Source organism: Juglans microcarpa x Juglans regia, chromosome 4S, assembly GCF_004785595.1.
Source record: "Juglans microcarpa x Juglans regia isolate MS1-56 chromosome 4S, Jm3101_v1.0, whole genome shotgun sequence".
Classification (NCBI taxonomy): domain Eukaryota; kingdom Viridiplantae; phylum Streptophyta; class Magnoliopsida; order Fagales; family Juglandaceae; genus Juglans; species Juglans microcarpa x Juglans regia.
The window spans coordinates 13,757,597-13,768,367 of record NC_054601.1 but is presented as its reverse complement, the minus strand read 5'-3'; the positions used below and the strand labels follow the sequence as shown (position 1 = coordinate 13,768,367).

General features: G+C 39.3%; 1 pseudogene; it reads right to left on the bottom strand.

Moving 5' to 3' along the window:
• Positions 1–3,867: 3,867 nt before the first annotated feature.
• Positions 3,868–3,982, bottom strand: LOC121263936 (annotated as a pseudogene).
• Positions 3,983–10,771: the final 6,789 nt, after the last annotated feature.

Here is a 10,771-nt window from a genome sequence, read left to right as displayed (position 1 = left end):
ATAAACTAACAATTGATTCTGTACAAATCATATCCCAAACTAACTCCTTAAATAACGTGATTATCCATCATCCATATCAGCTGCACACATCGTGGGATTTCTTTGTTTTTCAACAAATATGGATTTTATTTCAAGATTGACTTGGCCAGCTAGAGATAGCCTTGCTTGATTGCTGTTCTAGCTAGCATCCCCCTGCAAGCTAATGGGGGGATAAGTGACCATGAGCTTGTCTTTCAAAAATAAAAACTGAGATGAAGATACACCCTTGGTAAAGATGTCTGTTACTTGCTCAACTGTGGAGATAAACTTGAAAGCCACATCCTTGTTAATCACCTTCTCCCGAATAAAGTGGACATTGACTTCAACATGCTTGGTAAGAGCATGAAAGATTGGATTGGAAGCCAATGTTGGGGCCCCTACATTATCGCACTAGATCAGTGGAGGTGTGGAAAGAAAAATGTGAAGGTCTTTAAGGAGCATTCACAGCCAATACATTTATGCAACAGTCATGGCTAAGGCTCGATACTCGGCCTTCGTACTTGAGGGAGCTACAACCTATTGCTTTTTAGCACACCACGATATCAAGCAAGGGCCCAAAAATACACTATACCCAGTGGTAGATTGATGATCATCTGGATTCTCAGCCCAATTTGAATCGTTATAACCATGAAGATCAAGAGAACCTTTAGTGAAATAAAGTCCATGATCCACTGTACCTTTAAGATATCAAAGAACCTGTTACTGAGTAGGCAGTTTCAGGCCTGGTTAAGGTACAATACTGCAGCGCCCCAACAACTTGTCTATAATGATAGGCATCAGGTAAAGTATCCCCAGAGTGTGAAGACAATTTAGAGCCAGAGGTACAAGGGGCAGAATAAGGCTTGGCTCCAAGCATGTGGGCAAGATTAAGAACATCAAGAATGTATTTTGATTGCTGAAGATGTAGGCCATGAGCATCCATTGTCACTTGTATACCAAGAATGTAATGCAAGGCACCCAAATTCTTAAGAGCAAACAAATAATGAATGAAGTTTAGCAATTAAGGAAGAAATAAACGAAGGGTGAGTAATAGTAATAATAATATCATCAACATAGATCAAAATGAAATATGTATGCCCGACTGGTTATAGATAAAAATGGAATAATCAACTTGAGAACCACAAAAGCCAAAGTCCAGTAAGCATTGAGATAAGCATTGAAACCATGCTCGGGGAGCTTGTTGAAGGCCATAGAGAGCCTTATTTAGTAGACAAACATAGTCAGGATGTGTAGCATCAACATAGCCTCGTGCCTTAATATAAACTTCTTCAGCTAAGGTTCCATGAAGAAAGGCGTTGGAGACATCAAGATGTCTGAGCTCCCATTCAAAATGAACAGCAAGGGCAAGAACAATACTCACAGTGGCTGGTTTAATGACTAGACTGAAAGTCCCTAAAAAATGAATTCAATTTATCTGTTCGAAACCTCGGGCAGCTAAGCGTGCCTTTCTCCATTCAAGAGAGACATCAAAATTCTCTTTCTCCTTGTATACCCACTTTGTGTCAATGATATTATGATGAGGAGGACGAGGACACAAGGTCCACATATTGTTGGCAAGGACGGCTTCATATTCTTTATCCATTGGAAGTTACCACTCTGAGGAGGTCACAGCTTGTGAGAATGTAAATGGAGTTTTAGAACCGTGAATGGTAGCTAAGGCTTTAATGGGATGCCATGTAGAGTAATGTAAGGTATGATCAAGGAATTTGTTTTGGCTTAAGAGAACCAGTTTGGGAACGTGTGATAACCCGAGAAGGAGGGATAGAATGTAATTTACGTGAGTTAGGAAAGGGAGAAATAATAGGAGAGGATTGATTAGAGTTTAAAAGAGAAGGCTTACCTAGCAAAGGAGAAAAACAAGGATCTAGATTAGAAACAACCTTGGATGTTGGAGAAATTTTAGCACTTGGGGTAGATAGCAGGACAAGGGTTTGAGATGCAGGAAGAAAAATCGGATAGCTAGGAGCAACATCATCTTTGAAGGTGTGATTGAGAGGTGGTTGTGATGGAGTTGGATACAGTTTTTCATCAAACCACATGTTTGGAGAGATAGATTTTCTGAGTTATCAGATCATAAAACCTACAACCCCTTTGATTAGAAGAATATCCAAGAAAAATGCATAATTTAATGTGAAAAGCAAGTTTATTAGATGCCTAAGGATGTAAGAGGGGATAACAAGCACAACCAAGTGAGCGTAGTTGTGAGTAGTCCAAATCTTTTTGAAAAAGCTTACTGTAAGGAGACTCATTATTATGGAGAGGTGTGGGCAACCGATTAATCAAGAAAATGGCAGTTAGAAAAGCATCAACCCAAAAAGATTTAGGAAGATTGGATTTTGCTAAAAGAGACAAGCCAATTTCCATGATATGCCGATGTTTTCTTTCGGCTACTCCATTTTGCTGAGACGTATAAAGGCAACTAAGGCAGTGGTAAATCCCATTTTTATTAAGAAAGGAAATAAAAGATGTGGATGTATACTCACCACCATTATCCGATTGGAACTGTTTGATTTTATTGGGAAAGTGATTCTTAGCAAGAATTTTGAATTTAATGAAACAAGGCAAAACATTAGATTTATTTGAAATTGGATACAACCATGTAAATCAAGAATAATCATCAATAAACAAGACATAATATCGACAACCACTATTCGATAAAATATGCGACACCCAAACATCTAAATGCACAAGTTCTAAAGGACTGGTAGAGACTCTAGTGGAATAAGTGAACGGTAGACGTTTACTTTTTCCCAACTGACATGAAGAACAAATAAAATCTTGAGATGTAGGAACAACAAAAGGAAGCTTGAAAGAATTGATAACTTTTGAAGTGACTTGAGCTGATGGATGCCCTAGCCTTGCTTGCCAAATGTCTAGAGATGTTTTAACACCAAAAAGAGCAACTGAAGCACAACATTTATTGAATGAAATGGGATATATGCCACCCTCATTTGGCCCCTCCAGAAGAGTTGTTCCTGTTTTATTGTCCTTAACAAAGTAATGAGAGTCCATTAGAACAAAGAAACAATTATTATCAACATAGAAACAATTAATAGAGAGAAGATTAGCCACCGCTTCATGACAATGAAGCACACGATTGAAAGGTAAATCCTTCTGAGGTGTTTGAATAGAGATAACCTGTATTGTGAATGGACAAATTAGAACCGTTACCTATGGCCACAGAATCCTCACCTACATAAACCTCATGTAGAGTCAAATTAGCAATGTCATTAGTAATATGTTGGTTAGCCCCACTGTCTACAATCTAGGTATTATTATCCAAGTAATGCTAAATAAAGTTGTGAAGTACGTAAGCGTCATGCAGTCACTTTGAAAAAGAGTGGGGTCCATTATTAAAAAATTAATTTTTCATGTGGGTCCCATATTTATTCACTTTTTTTAAAGTGATTGTATGGCGCTTGCGTACTCACGACTGTAACTATCATTTCTCTTATTTTCCTCAGGAAGTGAGTTGCTTGAGTAACTTTTGCAGCCAATTGAGAAGGAGGATGTCAACCTTGGTAGCTATAATCCATGCAATGGAAACAATCCAACACTTGATGATTTATCTTGCCACAGATTGGACAAGGGATTCTGGTTTGAGTGTGTTGTGAGGTTGGGTTTGACTGTGGGGTTGGTGCTTGAGGTGTAGCATGCCTTGGTTTTTTTTTTTTTTTTTGGGAAAGTGGGTTATTGAACTGGGATTTAGGAGGAAATTAATTGTGGTGTTTGCGCGGGCTTCTTCGCTGCTGGTGTTGGTGTGGTGTAGCATGCCTTGGTGTTGGTTTTCAATCAAACTTTCATAAGACAGTAACTCAGACAACATGTCATCAAAACTCATTGATTTGTCACATAAATCAATATTGATGGAAGTAATAAAAGGAGTATAGGCTGCATTCAAACCACTAAGGACATATGAAATGAGATCGTCGTCCTCCAAAGGTTTTCCAACAACGGCCAATTGAGCAGCTGATGATTTTGCAACCGTGAGATATTCAGTGCATTTTTTCTCACCTTGATGCAAGTTTTGTAGCTGCCTTTTGAGAGTATGAACTCTCAAACTTGCTGTGGAAGCAAACTTGTTAGCAAGAGCTAACCATACCTGTTGGGCAGAGGTGAGTCCATACACAGAGGAGAGGACCTAATCTGCAAGAGTGGCATTGAGCCAACCCAAGACAAGTTGGTCCTTCTTCTGCCAAACCACAAATGCTAGATTCACCACATAGCTTCCCTTGTCATTTGTCAGGTGCTGCTCAAGGCATGGCTCACTACCATCCATGAACCCGAGTAAATCATTACTTCTCAAGGTTGGCATGAGTAGGAGGCACAATTCAAATAGTTGTTGCCGTCCAACTTCACCGAAATTAGTTGACCAATATTTGGTGGAGTATAAGGAATCGGAGTTGTAGAACTAGCAGAAGCCATTTGAACATAAAAGGATCAAGCGTGAGCTAATGAAGCTCTGATACCATGAAAAAAATAGAGTAAAGAAAGGTTTTCATCAATGTGATCAATACCGTATACTTCATTTCTTTATATAGAGCATTTACATGTTTGAGACTATATACTAAAGAAGGAAATAAACTGACAATTGATTCTGTACAAATCATATCCCAAACTAACTCCTTAAATCATGTGATTGTCCATCATCCATATCAGTTGCACACATCATGGTATTTCTCTGTTTTTGAACTGATATGAATTTTATTTCGGGATTGACTTGGACAGCTGGAGATAGCCTTACCTGATTGCTATTCTGGCTAACACTCTAAACCGGCCATTTTTGTTTCGTTTATTTCTTAAAATTTGTCTCGAAAAAAGAGAACTATAAATCCTCATGTGGGAGTCCATGTGCTTTCTGTTATCTATATTGAATGGAATTTGTAAAATTGGAGCTAATCCGAATTTTCACAGGTTTGTTAATCATTTTTAAAAAGAGAAAAGGGTATATATGTAATGAATCTCATTAACCAAGATAAAGCATGAGTCTGAGCGATTGCTTTTCTTTTCTTTTTTTTAAAAAAAAAAGAAAGAGAAATGACACCCCGATTTCATTGACAACACTAAACTTACTTTTGGAGGAGAAGAATCGTATACATTGGGGGAGGAAATTACCTTTATGTTGGAAATATTTCAAATTAATGGACTTAACACATCATAAATCATACATTGTATAATTGTCAAATATAAGATTTAGGTAATGTCAGTAAGGTTCAATAAGTGTGTTCAATAAAATAACACAATCGGGTCATTAACATATCTCTAGAAGCCCATGATTTTAGTTAGATCATGCACTACAATATTTTGACTCTTCTAGGATGAAAATTTGTGGCGCCCCCAATCCCCCTTACATAAATACACAGGGATCGAGACGTCAGGATGGTGACAACACGGTCACACATCCCAACGAAGTGCCAGTGTGTGTACATGCAACAGTGTACAAATAAAATAACGCAACGGATAGTCAACTAAGTACCAGAATTTATTTACAATCAAACATCAGTAAAAATTTAAATAGCAGTTATACAGTCATCCATAAAATATATTACAATAGTTTTCAAATAAACAAACGAGTGATCCCAGATCACTCCTCAGGCGGAGCCGTCTCCTCAGGCTCGCCCTCCTCCTCTTCATCTGCATCAAAATCTGCATTACCACAAAATGGTATCGCAGGTAAGTATGACCCCAAATAACAACGTAATATAAAATGCATTAAATGCAACTAACATGCATGCACATGATGAAATATGCATTTTTCCACAAGACATCATTTTTCCCGAAAATGATAATTTTCCAACACATGCCAAAATCCCATTTTGGCCCAAAATATCCGTAAAACATTTTCCCGGAAAATGATTTACCCAAAAAATCAACTCGCACTATTTTCCCAGAAAATAGTGAAATAATTCCAAATGCATCATGCATTAATTCCATATGCACCATGGCCTCCCCTATGGACCATCCGCACGTCCTGGCTTCGTAGCTGTGCTCAGTTCCGCGCCCAGCGCGTACATGGCCAAGCACCCACACTACGCAACGAGCGATGCCCAGTTCCGCGCCCAGCGCGTACGTGGCCAGACATCCTCTAGTCCCCGCCAGCAGAAGGACCACGAAGTCGGCATGAGACCATCTCGTGCGATCCCATTGTCGCCCGGCGACAATCCAGGGGACGTTACTCAGTATATTCCGCTCCCGAGTAACCAGAGGAGCTCCACCGAGTTAATACCCCATCTCGGCTTGGGGTCGTGATACACACGCACCCAAAATCCATTCTCACATGAAAACCCTGTTTTCATAAGCACATGAACATGAATGCAATACACGAAAATCTAGTTTTCTTTACAAACATGATCATGCATGAAATAATGATATGAACATGCACCAACACTGATCCAACATCCATCCAGAACCAATCCCAACAAATCCAATCAAAACAACTCATCAACAACCAAACCAAATAAACCAAACCAACCAAACAACTCCAATCACAAATCCATCCGACCCCCGAACTCCTCGGACTCAGTCCGGCATGCCAAAAATACAGTGAAATTGGTTAGTGCAAAAATACATTTAAATTATGAAAGTTCTTTGGAGAAATACTTACAATGCTATATAATAATTTTCCGTGGATCACGGGTGCGCTCGAAGTGGAAAAATAGTTGTCGAACAGTGTAAAATACACTGTGGCCGTGGGTCACAGATACCCACTTTTCAACGGTGACAAACGAAGACTCAAATTTGATAGAGTAGGGCCTAGGGAGGTCGGTGAAGCTAGTGGTGGTGGTGGTTTGCCGTGGGTGGCGGCGAAATGGGCGGTAGAAGACCAAAATGCCCAAATCGGAAATGTAGATGGTGGAGCTTCACCGGTGGCGGATCGGAGCTGGGGTTCGGTCCAATGGGTTGCTAAGAGGTCCAGGATGATGTGGTAGGAAGATGGTGGCCAATGGTGGTGCAACGGCGGCGCTGGAACGAATGGTGGCCGCGGCTTTAAAGGGCTACTGGTGGTTAACGGCGGCGCGGATGGAGGTGAGGTTGGTGGGTGAGGTAGCCGGCGGCAGGGGAACACAATGGGGTGGGCGGTGAAGGCCACCGCTGGCTCACGGCGGCGCTGGCGTGAAAGTGGCCCGCGGATTCGTGGGGTGCGTGCGGGCTACCGGCGGCGAGGTAGGGGCTGGGATTTGGGGGGTGAGGTCGCCGGAGGGATGGGGAGCTGGTCGGCCGGGCGGTGTCGCGCACGGCGGCGGTCTAGGTGAAGGTGACGGACGCACGGGGAGAGAGAGGGAGAGAGAGGGAGCTGGGTCCGCGCGCACGGGGGAGGGGAGAAATAAGGAAGAAGAAAAAAGAAAAGAAATAAAAGAAAAGAAAAGGAGAGGAAGAAAAATGGAGGGAAAAGAAATGAGGTCCAATCCTCATAACTTGGGTCACAAAAATGATCCAACGGAGATGATTTTAAAACCACAAGTTAAATAAAATAATTTAAACGTAATGGTAAAGTCAAATTGAAATAATTAAATCCCACAGTTATTAATTAAATATGAAAAATAATTTAAATGCACAACAATAAATAAATATTAAGAAAGCACATAAAAATTAATTTTCACCAATTAAAAAATCCTAAAAAATAATCCAATTAAAATCCAATAATTTTAAAACAAGAGAATAATTTTTGAATAAAATAAAAATAATACTTCAATAAAAATACACTAAAATACGGGGTGTTACAAAATTTTCGTCCCAAAAAACTACTTTTTCGTCCTAAAGCAATTTTAGGGACGAAAAAAAAAAAAAAAAGTGTTGCAAGTTCATCCTAATATCATTATCTCAAAAGGTTTTTAGGTTGGAAGATCAAATTTTTGTGCCAAAAAACCTTTATTGGTAAGAAATTAGAGAAAATCGTTCAGTAGCGTTCGAACGGAATTTTTTTTCGGAAGATTTTATTACGTCTCAAAAGGGCAGTCGAATGGTCAAATTTACACGTTCTACAAACAAAAAGATCAAATGGATTCGATTATTTGTTCTGTTGAATAAATTTGGTTTGAATAAGATTTCGTTCGAGCGTTATATAATTTGAACGTATATAGTTGAATCTTCGAACTAAAGATATCAACGTTCGAACGTTCGTAGTTGATAGTTTGAACTTTCATTTTGATGTCGAACGTTTTACTATTCAAATTCATTTGAACATTTAGTGTATTATTCAAATAGTAGTATAATGTTTGATTTGCCCGATGGTTGTTTGAACGCAGTTTAGGCATTCCGTTCGAATGTCTTTATTACACCATTCAAATGGTTTGCACTTTTTAACTGTTTGAACAGTTTTTTTGCGTTCGAACAATATAATATTTTTTTAACCCATTAATAGAAAACAAAATACACATAAATAACATCTTAAAATACATTAGTACATGTTCAACAAACATAAAAATAGTCTCATAAATGCAAACCAGCTAAATAAAAAGGTAATTTTCATAATAGAAAAGACAGTTGAAAATCTGATGTATAAATTAAATTAGTTGCTTGGGGGCCAGAATTGTTACATAAGCATCTGCATTTGGAGTTAAATTAGTTCCTCCATGCCTTTTCCATTAGTCGTGCCGTCCCGTTGAGCACCGCTACTCAGTCATACTCCTCCATCTCTCACCATGGTTGAACCGCCCGTGAGCCTCTCTCCTCCCACGGCCATGTTCAACAACTAACCGCCGTGTGCTCTACGTGAACTAGTTGACCTTCACTGACCACCATTACAACAGTGCCAGAGACTGTGACAGAGGCTCTTCTATTTCTAACCACCATTAACCTCACACAGCATTGTGACCTGCCGCTGCGCCAACACCTTCAACCTCCGCCCAACATCCTACTCCTTGGTGCTCCTCCTTCTCTTTCGGTATGAAACTATCCTCTCTATTGCACGGGTTGGTCTAGAGGCATATGTAGTTTCAGAAATTTTTATTGAATTCCAACCCTTCCCAAAAAGCCCATGCATGTTTTGCTCAATTCCTAAAATACCATTGTCATTAGGCTTGTCTTACGTTGGCCTTGATTTTTCTTTATATATTAAACTCACTTTGTGTGGGCTTTGTTTTGAATGCAAGATTTTTATAAAGAAAATAAATGAGGATTTAAATTGTTTTATTTGGTATTAAATTATGTTTAAAAATTTAATTTGAGGAGCAAATAGTAAGTGTATAATTTTATTTTGAACACTTAAATTTGATTAAGTTTATTTTTATTAAATGGGATTTTTCTGGTTACTTTAATATATTTTGTTGTAATATTATATTAAGTGAATATCGATTAATTTGAGAAGTGATGATATTTAAGGATACGAGAATCTTAGTTTTTTAAGAAAAATAAGTTACTCTTGTAATACCCCGTATTTTAGTGTATTTTTATTGAAAGATTATTTTTATTAATTCAAAAATTTATTCTCTTGTTTTAAAATTATCGGATATTTTAAATGGTTTATTTTATGATCTTTAAATTGTGAAAATTAATTTGTTATGTTTTCTTAATATTTATTATTGTGATGTATTTAAATTGTTCTTCTTTTAAATTAATTGATTGTTGGATTTAATTATTTTATCTTCATTTTTATCATTACTTTTAAATTATTTTATTGAACTTGTTGTTTTAAAATCGTTTTCGTTGGATCATTTTCGTGACCCAATATGTGAGGATTGGACCTTATTTCTTTCTCTCAATTTTCTCTTTCCTCTCTTTTTCTTTCTTCTTTTCTTCTTTTTTCTTCCTCCTTCCTTTGCTTTCCCGCTCGACACCCCTCTCCCTCTCTCTTCCCGTGCGTTTTTCTTCTCCACCTAGCCACCGTCGCCGTGCCGCCGTGACCCACACCGCCCCTCCCGTTCGCTCCCCGACCAGCCGGCGACCATTCCCTGTCAATCCCAGCCCCTATCTCACCGGCGTTCTCCTCCACACACGGCTTGAGCCCGCGCGCCTCCGTCGCGCCACCTCTGGCCACCATTTCTTCACCACTTCATCATCGACCTCATAGCAACCCAATGGACCCAACCCCAGCTCCAATCTACCACCGGTGAAGCCTATCTATCTCCATCTCCAATTTGGGCATTTTTGGCCTAAAACCACCCTCTACGCCGCCACCCACGGCAAACCACCACCACCATTGGCTTCACCGACCTCTTTAAGCCCTATCCTATCAATTTCGGGTCTTAGTTTATCTCCGTTCAAAATTGAGTTTTTGAGACCCATGGTCAAAGTGTATTTTATACTGTTACGTTGCTGAGCCACCACTTCTTGCAGCTTCGTGATCCTTCGGAAATTTTTATATAGCACTGTAAGTATTTTTCCAAATAACTATCGTGATTTAAATATATTTTTGCACTAACTCATATTATTATGATCTGGTTGGACATGCCGGACTGAGTCCGAGGATTTCGGGGGTCGGATGGATTATGGACGAAGTTGTGTGTTTGGTTGGTATTGTGAAATGTTGGTTGTTGGTATGGTGTTGTTCATGTACATGGCATATTGCACGCATGATCTTGTTTGTAAACGAAACTGATTTTTCGTGTAAATACATTCATGTTCATGTATTGAGTGAAAACTGGATTTTCATGTGTTAAAGGGTTTTTGGGTGCGTGTGTATCACGACCCCAAGCCGAGATGGGGTATTATCTCGGTGGAGCTCCTCTGATCACTCGGGAGCGGAATATACTGAGTGACGTCCCCTGGGTTGTCGCTGGGCGACAACGGATTG